This window comes from Petaurus breviceps, unplaced genomic scaffold (assembly GCF_028583685.1).
Source record: "Petaurus breviceps papuanus isolate PSGF00001 unplaced genomic scaffold, PetGlider_PUasm1.0 125, whole genome shotgun sequence".
Lineage (NCBI taxonomy): Eukaryota > Metazoa > Chordata > Mammalia > Diprotodontia > Petauridae > Petaurus > Petaurus breviceps.
Genome location: NW_027185653.1, coordinates 2,582,742 through 2,594,168, shown reverse-complemented (window position 1 = coordinate 2,594,168; position 11,427 = coordinate 2,582,742). Strand labels below are relative to the sequence as shown.

At 35.0% G+C, this 11,427-nt stretch overlaps 1 pseudogene; it reads right to left on the bottom strand.

Annotated features, from left to right (window-relative positions):
• Nucleotides 1-4,609: 4,609 nt before the first annotated feature.
• Nucleotides 4,610-5,149, bottom strand: LOC138163177 (small ribosomal subunit protein uS11-like; annotated as a pseudogene).
• Nucleotides 5,150-11,427: the final 6,278 nt, after the last annotated feature.

Below are 11,427 nucleotides of genomic sequence, written 5' to 3'. Positions count from 1 at the left end.
TAGACAGGACTGATTTATTTCATAGAATCTAAAGAAACTTTGATCATATACCCAAAAAGCCTTCCACCAAAATCCCCAAACCTGCTGAAGTTCCACTTGAAGATCTCCAGTAAGAAGCAATCTACTACCTCCTAAGTCAGGCAACTCTTCCTCAGGGTATATCTAACTATTAAGAAATGGAGCCAACAGGTACCTTTTGTTTGTGGTACAGTAGATAGAATGCTAGACCTGGAGTCAGAAGACATGAGTTCAAATTGAGCCTTAGACACCTACTAGATATGTGACCGTGGCTGCTCTCCTGGACTTCATCATTGTCTTAAGAAATTAATCTTCCTGGAATATCACATCAGCTTTCTACCTTGGGCCCTTCCCTCCACTCTGATAGACTGATAGAGGATAGACATCACCAGATACTTATTAAAGGAGGGGGCCTAACATACCATTTCATCTTTCCCATACTGTTGTAGCTCTTTGTTACCAAAGCCTCCCAAGTACTGATTTAGCTCTAACAATGTGTCTATCAACCTCATTATCTATGTATACATAAAAGTATAAATGTATCTATGTATACCGTAAAAGTAAAGTACCAAGAGTTTTATATTAAAGGACATGGCATTTTTAGACACCTGGACTTGGAGAAAGGAAGATCTGAGTTTAAATACCATCACAGAAGATATCCAATAGCTGTGTGATCTTGGGAAAGTAGCTTAACCTCTCTTTACTAAAATTTCCCCATCTGTAAAATAGAGTAATAACAGTGCATCCACCCTACAAAGTTGTTGTAAGGATAAATGACATAGTATTTTAAAGTGCTTTGCAGTCCTTAATCACCGCATGAATAACGTTGTTATAATTTCAGTGAGGAAAATGTAGGCTTGATTAAAGGGGAAAAAATTTCTTGCACTCAGATCTGTTATCCCAAAGTGGAATAGACTTCAACAAGAATGATGGGTTTTCCCTCACCAGAGGAAATATTCCAGTAAAAGCCGAATGAGCATTCAGGTATATTGTGAAGAAAATTCTTGTTTAGAAATGGTTACTGAAGCCTTTTCCAAATCTCAGATTCTGATGCTAATAGAACTGTTTCACAAAACATACATGCTAGACTGGGGACAATGTGGAAGATCATTTGGACCATAAGGATCACAAAATTGTAAGTTTTGAAGACTGGGAGTTGACATCAATACATTAACTGCTTATACTTATAAACATGTTCTCATGTAAATTGTTCATTATCTGTCCAGCCTTTTCTCAATTACTGCTCTTTTACATTCTATTTTTGGGACAAACTGGCACATTCTTTAACCCTCTCCAATTTCTGAGTTTTTTTTTTATATGATATCTCCCATGCTTAGAATGGACTCCATAACCTGGGGGTCACATTTTTCAAGAACACTTCCTAGATTTCCTTTCCTTTAAGCTTATAAAACAGTCTCTTCCCCCTCTCATTTCCCATAATACTTTGCCTTAGACTTTTATTTCATGGTTTTTTACCCCCTTTTATATAATAATTTATACAAATATCTCCTCTTCTTCTACTCCCTCCCTCGGCTAGAGTGAAAACTCCTTGAAGGCTGAATCATAGAATGAACTACCCAGCAAAAGCGAGCATAAACATTCAGGCAGGGAGATGGTCATTTAATGAAATAAGGGATTTCCAGACTTTCCTGATAAAAAGCCAGAGTTCAATGGAAAATTTGATCACCAATTACAAGACTCAAGAAAGACAAAAAAAGGTAACCAAGGAAAAAACACACTCACACATACAAATGTGCGCACACACACACTAACGTACATGTGCACATAACTTGAGATGCAATAAGAGCAAAATGATTACATCCCTATATGAGAACCTATTAACTGTCAATATTGAAATTTATATGTTTATCATGATCTTTAAAAGGGTTATACATAGATAGAGGTGTGCATATAAATGAACTAATATGATGATAAAAAAAAAAAACTTATTAAGGGGGTTGAAGGGACTGTAATGGGATAAAAGGAAAGGATGAGACAGAAAAAGATAAATTATGCCATAATAAGAGGCATAAAAACATACTATAGTAGAGGGGAAGGAAAGAGGAAGAGGAACATCATTTGAACATTATTCTCACTGGTTGTGGTTCAAAGAGGGATCAACATAATAAGCTAAGTTTACGATTCTAAAGTGAAAAGACATAAAAACTCATTCAATATAGGGAAAGTAGGGAGGGAGAGGAGCACTGTATAAAATTTATTCTCATTGGTTTGGGGGGAAAAGGGGGAATAACACACTCTCATAAGTATAAAAATATACTGTGTCCTATAGTCAGTACAAGGGTAAGAGGTGGATGAAAAGGGGGGATTAGAGGGGAGTTAAATAGTAGTAAGGGGAGAGGGTAGGTAAAGAAGGAGGGGTAACATGGAGGGAACATTGAGGGAGGGGGTGGTCAATAGGAAAACCCTTAAGGAGGGGAAGGGAGAAGGAAGAAACAAAAATGTAAGCAGCTAAGGGAACATGATGGAGGGGAAGAGGCAGATAGTCATCATTACCGTGAATGTTAATGGGATGAATTCTCCCATAGAACAGAGGTGGATAGCAGAATGGATTAATAACATAATCCTACAATATCCTCTCTACAAGAAACACATTTGAAAAAAAGGGATATCCACAGGGTAAAGTTAAAATGCTGGAGTAGAAGATATTATGCATCAGCTAAAGTAAAAAAAAAAAACAGGGGTAGAAATCTTTATCTCATATAAAGAAAAAGCAAAAATAGATCTAATTAGAAGATATAAGGAAGGAAAATATATCATTCTAAAAGGCACCATCGAGAATGAAGCAATATCATTATTTAACATATATGCACAGAGTGATATGGCATCCAAATTCCTAGAGGAGAAGTTAAGGCTATTACAAGAAGAAATAAATAGCAAAACTATACTAGTGGGGTACCTTAAACTCCACATCTCTGAACTTGATGAATCTAACCTCAAAATAAACAAGAAAGAAGTTAAGGAGGTGAATAGAATTTTAGAGAGTCTAGCTATGATAGATCTCTGGAGAAAACTGAATGGGCATGAAAAGGAATATACATTCTTCTCAGCGGTTCATGGAACATACTCAAAAATAGATCATATTTTAGGGCATAAAAACCTCACAATTCCATACAGAAAGGCAGATATGTTAAATGTATCCTACTGAGATCCTGATGAAATAAACATTATATGTAATAAAGGGCCATGGGAAAATGGAAAAAAAAAACTAATTGGAAATTAAACAATTTAATCCTAAACAATGAGAGGGTCAAACAAGAAATTATAGAAACCATCAGGAATTTCATTCAAGAGAATGATAATAATGAGAAAAAATACCAAAATTTGTGTGATGCATTAATGTAAGTTCTTAGGGGAAGTTTTATATTCCTGAGTGCATACATGATTAAATTAGAGAAAAAGGAGGTCAAGTAATTGGGCATGCAATTGAAAAACCTAGAAAAAGAACAAATTCAAAATCCCCAATTAAATACTAAATTATCAATATTGAAAACCAAGGGAGAAATTAATAAAATTGAATTTAATTAAACCACTGAATTAATAAATAAAACTAAGAGCTGATTATATGAAAAAAACAATAAAATTGATAGACCCTTAGTCAATAAGATAAAAAAAGAAAGAAAACCTAATTATGAGTATTAAAAATGAAAAGGGTGAATCTACCTCCAATGAAGAGGAAATCAAAACAATAATTACGAATTATTTTTCCCAACTGTATGTGGATAAATTTTACAATCTTAGTGAAATGAATGAATGTTTACAAAAATACAAGTTGCCCAGATTAACTGAAGAGGAAATAAATTACTTAAACTACCCCATCTCAGAAAAAGAAATCTAACAAGTCATCAGTGAATTCCCTAGGAAAAAATCTCCAGAGCAAGATGGATTTACTAGTTAATTGTATCAAACATTAAAACAACAGTTGATTACAATACTCTACAACTATTTGGGGAAATTAGTGAAGCAGGAGTCCTTCCAAATTATGTTTATGACACAAATAAGGTACAGATACCTAAATCATAAAGATATGAAACAGAGAAAGAAAATTACATACCAATTTCCCTCATTAATATACATGCAAAAATTTTAAATAAAATATTAGCTAAAAGAGTACAGCAACTTATACCAAGAATAATATACTTTGATAAGGTAGGATTTATTCCAGGAATGTAAGGATGTTTTAGCATTAGGCAAACCATCAGTATATTTAATTGCATGAAGAATAAATGTAGCAGAAACCACATGATTATCTCAATAGATGCAGAAAAGTCTTTTCACAAAATACATCCATTCCTATTAAAAACACTATAAAGTGTAGTAGTAAATGGAGCCTCCCTTAAAATAAAAGGTATGAGCTATTTAAAATCATAAGCAAGTATTATATGTAATAGGGATAAGCCAGAAGCATTTCCAAAAAGATCAGGGGTGAAACAAGGGTGTCCACCATCAGCCCTCTTATTCAATCTGGTAATAAAAATGTTAGCAGTAGCAATTACAAAAGAAAAAGGAATCAAAGGAATCAAATTAGGCAAAGAAGAGACCAAGATATCAATCTTTGCAAATGATATGAAAATTTTTTTTGACCATTGTGACATTTTTATTGACAAAAATAATCCAGCAAACTGCTATTCACAGATGGCGACCATGGCGACCACCCTTTCTGCGAGTACTGTCAGAGGGGATTGTAGTGACATCCTCAATCCTCCCAATCTTCATTCCAGAACGTGCCAGGCCCCTCAGGGCTGACTGTGCATCAGGGCCAGGGGTCTTAGTCCTATTTCCCCCTGTGGCCCGAAGTATAATGTGAAGGGCAGCGATACCTAGGTTTTTTACATCTCTGGGCAACATCCTGAGAGGCCAACATAGCAGAATAGGGAGAAGATTCATCTCTGTCAGCCTTGACCTTCATCCCACCAATCACTCGGCAGATGGTTTCTTTGCCAGAGAGATCAGTCACATGGACAAAGGTGTTGTTGAAGGAAACAAAGATATGGCAGACACCAAACACATTCTCTCCTTCTGCAACTTGAGGTCCAAGGCTGATGACCTGCTCTTCCTTCTTTTCCTTCCCCTTGCAATGTGCCATTTCTGCTCCTCTGCTTGGGCTGCCAACACCCATATGATAGGATTATTTACTTAAAGAATCCTAGAGAATCAAGATAAGAAAAAAACTACTTGAGACAATAAATAGATTTAGCAAATTTGTAGGATATAAAACAAACCTACATAAATCCTTGGCATTCCTTTATGTTTCTAATGAAATTCAACAGCAACAGATAGAAAAAGGAATGCCATTGAATGTTATTGTAGACATAATAAATATTTGGGAATCTACCTGCAAATACAAATCCAGATCCTATATGATCACAACTGAAAAACACCTTTCACAGAAATAAAGTCAGATCTAATGTAATGTAATGCCAAGCAAAGGCAACTTCCCAAGGTTCAGAATACCAGCATAGGTGCTCTCTATTTTATTCAGTGACAAACCAAGAACAGAGAAGATCAAAACATGACATCATTCAAAATACAGTGTGATTAAATAATCTCCAAGTTCTACCCCACCTCAGGACATTACATTCATTCAATCAATTACAAAGTCCCTGTTCTAAATACTACTCCACCCCTAGGCTGTACCTTCATTCAGTCCATCACAAAACCCCTCTTCCCAAATGGAGATTAGTTTCCAAACATAAGTAAAGTACATTCATTTGTTCAACCATAGAACACAAAAAGGTCAACAGTTCCCCACCCCTGGATCACAATTGAATCTACCCCAGAGTTACAACAAGTTTAAGCATAGCACTTAACACCCAAATGGAGGTCTTTTCTTCATCTTGACAGAGGCAAGTTCTCAGCAATCTTAGTTCCTGGGGAGACAAGGCTTAGCAAGGCCACAAGATACATTGCCAGTATCTTCATTAATTCATCCTCTGTCTGCAGAACAGTCCTAGAACCCCTGAAAACATTAGCAAAACCCTCTCCCAGTATTTCTGTAAACATGCAACAAGAAAATCCTTCTTCAGGGCTTCTGAACCAACAGAAAGGTTCCCCGACCCCTGAAACAACAGCACTGCCCTTCACCAGTGGACAGTATTCACTCTCTGTCTGCAGGGCAGTCTCAGTAGCTCTGAACCAACAGAAAGTTTCCCAGACCCCTGCAACAACAGCACTGTCCTTCACCAGTGGACAGTATTCACTCTCTGTCTGCAGGACAGTCTCAGGAGCTCTTAACCAGCAGCCAGGTTCCAGGACTTCTTCAACAACAGGACTGTCTTTCACCAGTGGACAAATCTGGCAAAACAACATCAAAACAGACAGACAAAGTACCAGCAAAACAGCCATGTCTCCTCAGTCCTTGGCAGCTCCGTGGGCAGTTCTCAAAAGTCCAGGGCAATTCAAAGTGGCCCTCAGCAATCCTCTCAGTCTCTCTCTCTGCCTCCATGAGGGTGCTGCTTCCAAAAAGTTCTTCTGACTCTCTCTTGTGTCTCTCCAAATCTACCACCAGCTCCTCCCAGTTCAGGACTCTTTTCACATCAACAAGTCCATCTCACAGGTGGGATTAACAAGCTCTGGGTTTTAACACAATCAATTTGAAAACCAAGCCAATACAGGGGGATCTTTATAATCCATTACTATCACATCTAACTAATTCAAAAACTATCAATTTCCCATGGCTGGTTCGAGCTAATATAAGAAAAATGACAATTTTACCTAAATTAAATTATATATTTAGTGCCATACCAATCAATTTACCAAAAAACTTCTTTATAGAACTAGAAAAATGAGTAATAATATTCATTTGGAAAAACAAAATGTCCAGAATATCAAGGGGATTAATGAAAGGATATGCTAGGGAAGGTAAAGTAGCTATATCAGATTTTATTCTGTATTATAAAGCAGTAGTCATCAAAATTACTTGATACTGGTGGAGGAGTAGAGTAGTAGATCAATGGAATAGATTGGGCACACAAGACTCAGCAGTCAATGACTATAGTAATCTATTGTTTGATAAACCCCCAAACCCCAGTTTTGGGAATAAGAACTCACTATTTGACAAAAAATGTTGGAAAAACTGGAATACAGTATGGCAGAAACTGGGCATAGACAATTATCAAACACCATATACCAAAATCAAGTCTAAATGGGTGCATGATCTAGGTATAAAGGCTGATACTGTAAGCAATCTCGGAAATCAAGGAATAGATTACCTATCAGATTTGTAGAGATTGAGAGACTTTATGACAAAACAAGAATTAGAGAGCATTATAAAATGCAAAATTGATAATTTTGAATTAATTAAATTGAAAAGCTTCTGTATAATCAAAGTTAATGTAACCAAGATTAAGAGGGAGGTGGGAATTTGGGAAAGAATTTTTATACCCTATATCTCTGATAAAGAAATAATTTCTAAAATATACAGAGAATTTAATCAAATCTACAAGAATACAAGTCATTCCCCAATTGAGAAATGGTCAAAGTATATAAACAGGCAGTTTTCAGAGAATGAATTTAAAGATATCTATAAGCATGTAAAGAAATGCTTTAAATCACTATTAATTAGAGAAAGGCAAATCAAAAGAACTCTAAGGTACCACATCTCACCAGCCACATTGACTAAGATGGCAAAACAGGAAAATGAAAAAAAGCTGTAGAGGATGTGGGCAAATTGGAACACTAACACATTGCTGTTGGAGTTGAGAAGTTACCCAACCTTTCTTCAGAGAAACCTGGAATTATGCCCAAAGGACTTTAAATAATTTCATACCCTTTGACCCAGCAATACCACTTCTAGGGTTATATCCCAAAGCAATGACAGAAGTGGGAGCAAGACCCATATGTACAAAAATATTTATAGCAGCTATTTTTTTGGTGGCAAAAAATTGGAAATTAAAGAGGTGCCCATCAATTAGGGAATCGTTGAACACGTTGTGGTGTATGCATGTAATGGAATATTATTTTGTTATAAGAACTGAGGAGAAGATGGACTTCCTTTTTACCTGGAGAGGCTTATACAAACTGATGCTGAAAGAGAAGAATAGAACCAGGAGAAATTTGTACATAATTACACACACAACATACGTGTGATGACCAACTTTGATAGACAGGACTCTTCTCAGCAATGCAGTGATATAAGTGAATTCCAAAAGACTCATAATAGAGAGAGAGGTATACATCCAGAGAAAGAACTAGAAAGAACTGTTTTTGAATCCAGATAGAAGCAAACTACCTGATCTTTTTCTTTTCCTTGTTTCCTTTTATTTCCTTTTTATCATTTTTCATTCTATCTGATACAATCCGCCTTTATAACCTGACTATTGTCTGATGTCAAAGTATTTGCAGATCTTATTCTTGATTGTATGTATCGGGGGGGGGGGGGGAGGAAGGGGGCCAGAATTTGAAACTCAAGGAATTGTGGAAATGAATCTTGTAAACTAAATGTAAACAAACAAATTAATAAAAAAAGAATCTAATTTTCTATTCTATTTGGTCTTCTTATCAAAATACAGTCAGTCTTTTACACTATATCTACTATGTTATTTTTTTGCATTAGCAACACATGTACAACATATTCTGAAGTCCTTATCTTCCCAGTAAGGGTGGGTGACAAGGAAGGAAGGGAATGAATCTGGAATTGAAAATTTTAAAGTCAAATATATATATATATATATGTGTGTGTGTGTGTGTGTGTGTGTGTGTGTGTGTGTGTGTGTGTATACTATTATTAATTCCATCTTACTTGTAATTGGGAAATAAGATATACAGGCACTGAGGCATAGACATCCACTGGAAAAGTAGAAAGGGGTGTGGGAGAAAATATGAGATAGAGCATTTGGAAGAGGTGATACCCTGTGGGACTGCTATTTTGGGGGTGGTGGGTAGGGGAAAAACGGGGAGAAAATTTGTAACTCAAAATCTGGCAGAAACGAATGATGTAAGTCAGAGGTTTAATAAAGCATTAAAAAAAAAGAATACTTGAAAGTCTTCTATTTTATTGAAGGCCCATTTAACCCCCTGAAAGATTATACTCAGCTTTGTTGGGTAGGTGACTCTTAATTACAATCCTAGTTCCTTTTTTCTCAATAATATCATATTTCAAGCTCTCTAGTTCTTTAATATAGATGTTGCTAAATCTTAGGTTATGCTGACTGTGGCTCAACCATATTTGAACTATTTCACTGTGACTACTTGCAATATTTTCTTTTTATCCTAGGAGCTCTAGATTTGTGTTTTTGTTTTTTGGTGTATTTTAGTCCTAAATACTAAAACTTAAATACATAATAAGGAAGGAAATACATATTATAAACTTAATTACTAAAATTTAAATATAAAATAAGAACAGGAAAAAAATGTTGTGCACAGTAGAATTCTAAATAAATAGCTTCAAATTTCAATTTTAAGAAAGCCAATATAATAAATATTACTTGTGTTGAGAATTATACATCTTTTAAGTTTTCTTTTACTCCCTGATGTGCAATTTTCTTCAGTGCTTTACTCCCTCTGCCTCTCCCTCATCCTTTCCCACTGAAGAGGGAAATGAAGCATTGATACACGTATTAAAAAAAATTAAGACAATGTGAAATATTTGAAAAACAACTGACATGGAAAATAGATCCAGGAGAGATGATTTTAAAATTACTGAACTACCTAAAAGCCAAGATTAACAAAGGAGACTAGATATAATCTTTCAAGAAATTATGAAGGAAAACTTCAGTGTTATTCTAGAACCACAGAGTAATATAGAAACTGAAAGATTCCATAAAAACCCATATAGATTTATATGGGTACAGACACAAGTTGAATACAAAAGGCTTATATTATTAAAATCAAATAAGGGGTGACATATGAATGTACTTGGAGAAAGAGAAAAGGAGATAACAAATGGGATAATTTATCTCACATAAAAGACCTAAGAAAAAGCTTTTACAATGGAGAAGGAGAGAGGTTATGTGATGGGGAGTGAGTGAACCTTATTCTCATCAGCATTGGCTCAAAGAATGAATGATATACAGAATCAATTGGATATAGAAATTCATTTTACATTACAGGAAAGTAGGAGCAGAAAAAGGAGTGATAAAAGGGAGGCAAGATTTGTGTGGGGACAGTCAAAAGCAAAGCACTTTTGAGGAGGGATAGGGTGAAAGGAGACAAAGAGTAGAATAAATAGGAGGGGGGAAGATACAGTGGAGGGAAATACAGTTAGTAAGTCTGAGAAATATTTTGGAGAAGTTTCTATGATAAAGACCTTATTTCTCAAACATGCATAGAATTATGTAAAATTTATAAAAATAAGAGTCATTCCACAAATGACAAATAACCAAAAGATATTCTTAGTCTTCATATCAAGTAATCAATGGCATTGTCATATAAAAATATATATATGCTAACTTAATATTAATGAGAGAAGTGCAAATTAAGACAATTCTGAGCTGCTATCTCATATTTATTAGATTGGCTAGTAAAACACAACAGAAAAATAACAAGTTTTGGAAAGGATGTGGGGAAAATGATTTATTAATGCACTTTCTGTAGAAGTACAAACTTATCCAATCATTCTGTGGAACAATTTGAAACTTTGCCTAAAGGATCATAAAACCATGCATAGTCTTTGATTGAACAATACCCCTTCTAAGTCTATAAACACACACACACACACACACACAAAGACAGAGAGAGACTAAAAAAGGAAAATTATGTATATGCATAAAATATGTATACCAATTCTTTTCTGGGGGCAAGGAATTAAAAATTGAGTGGATGTCTACCAATTAGGGAATGGCTGTATGAGTTGTGGCATGTGATTATGAAAGAATACTATTGTATTATAAGAAATGATGAACAAGATGCTCTCAGACAAAAAAGAAAAAGCTGGGAAGACTCGCCTAGGCTCATGCAGGATCAAAGTACTGTGTAGGGAGGGACAACAATATTATAAGATGATCAGTTATTAATCACTTCACTATTCTCAGAAATATATGATCTAAGAAAAATCTGAAGAACTTAGGATGAAAAAAATGCTATCACCAGAGAAAGAACCAATGATATTTGAATACAGATTGAAACACTTTTTTTACTTTATTTCTCTCGAATTTCATTTTATCTATATTTGCTTTCACAGAGCGATTACTATGACAATGTTTTGCATGAATACAAATGTATAACCTATATGAAACTGATTGCCTTTGCAATGAGTTGAAGTGGGGAGGAAGGGAGAGAACTTGGAACTCAAAGTTAAAAAAAAACAGATGTTTAAGATTGTTTTTATATGCAATTGGGGAAAAAGTTGGGACTCAGTTTTAAAAACAAATGTTAAAACTTGTTTTTATATTTAACTGGGGAAAACAAATGCTAAATAAAAATAACTTTATTATTTTCAATCAGTCAATAAGT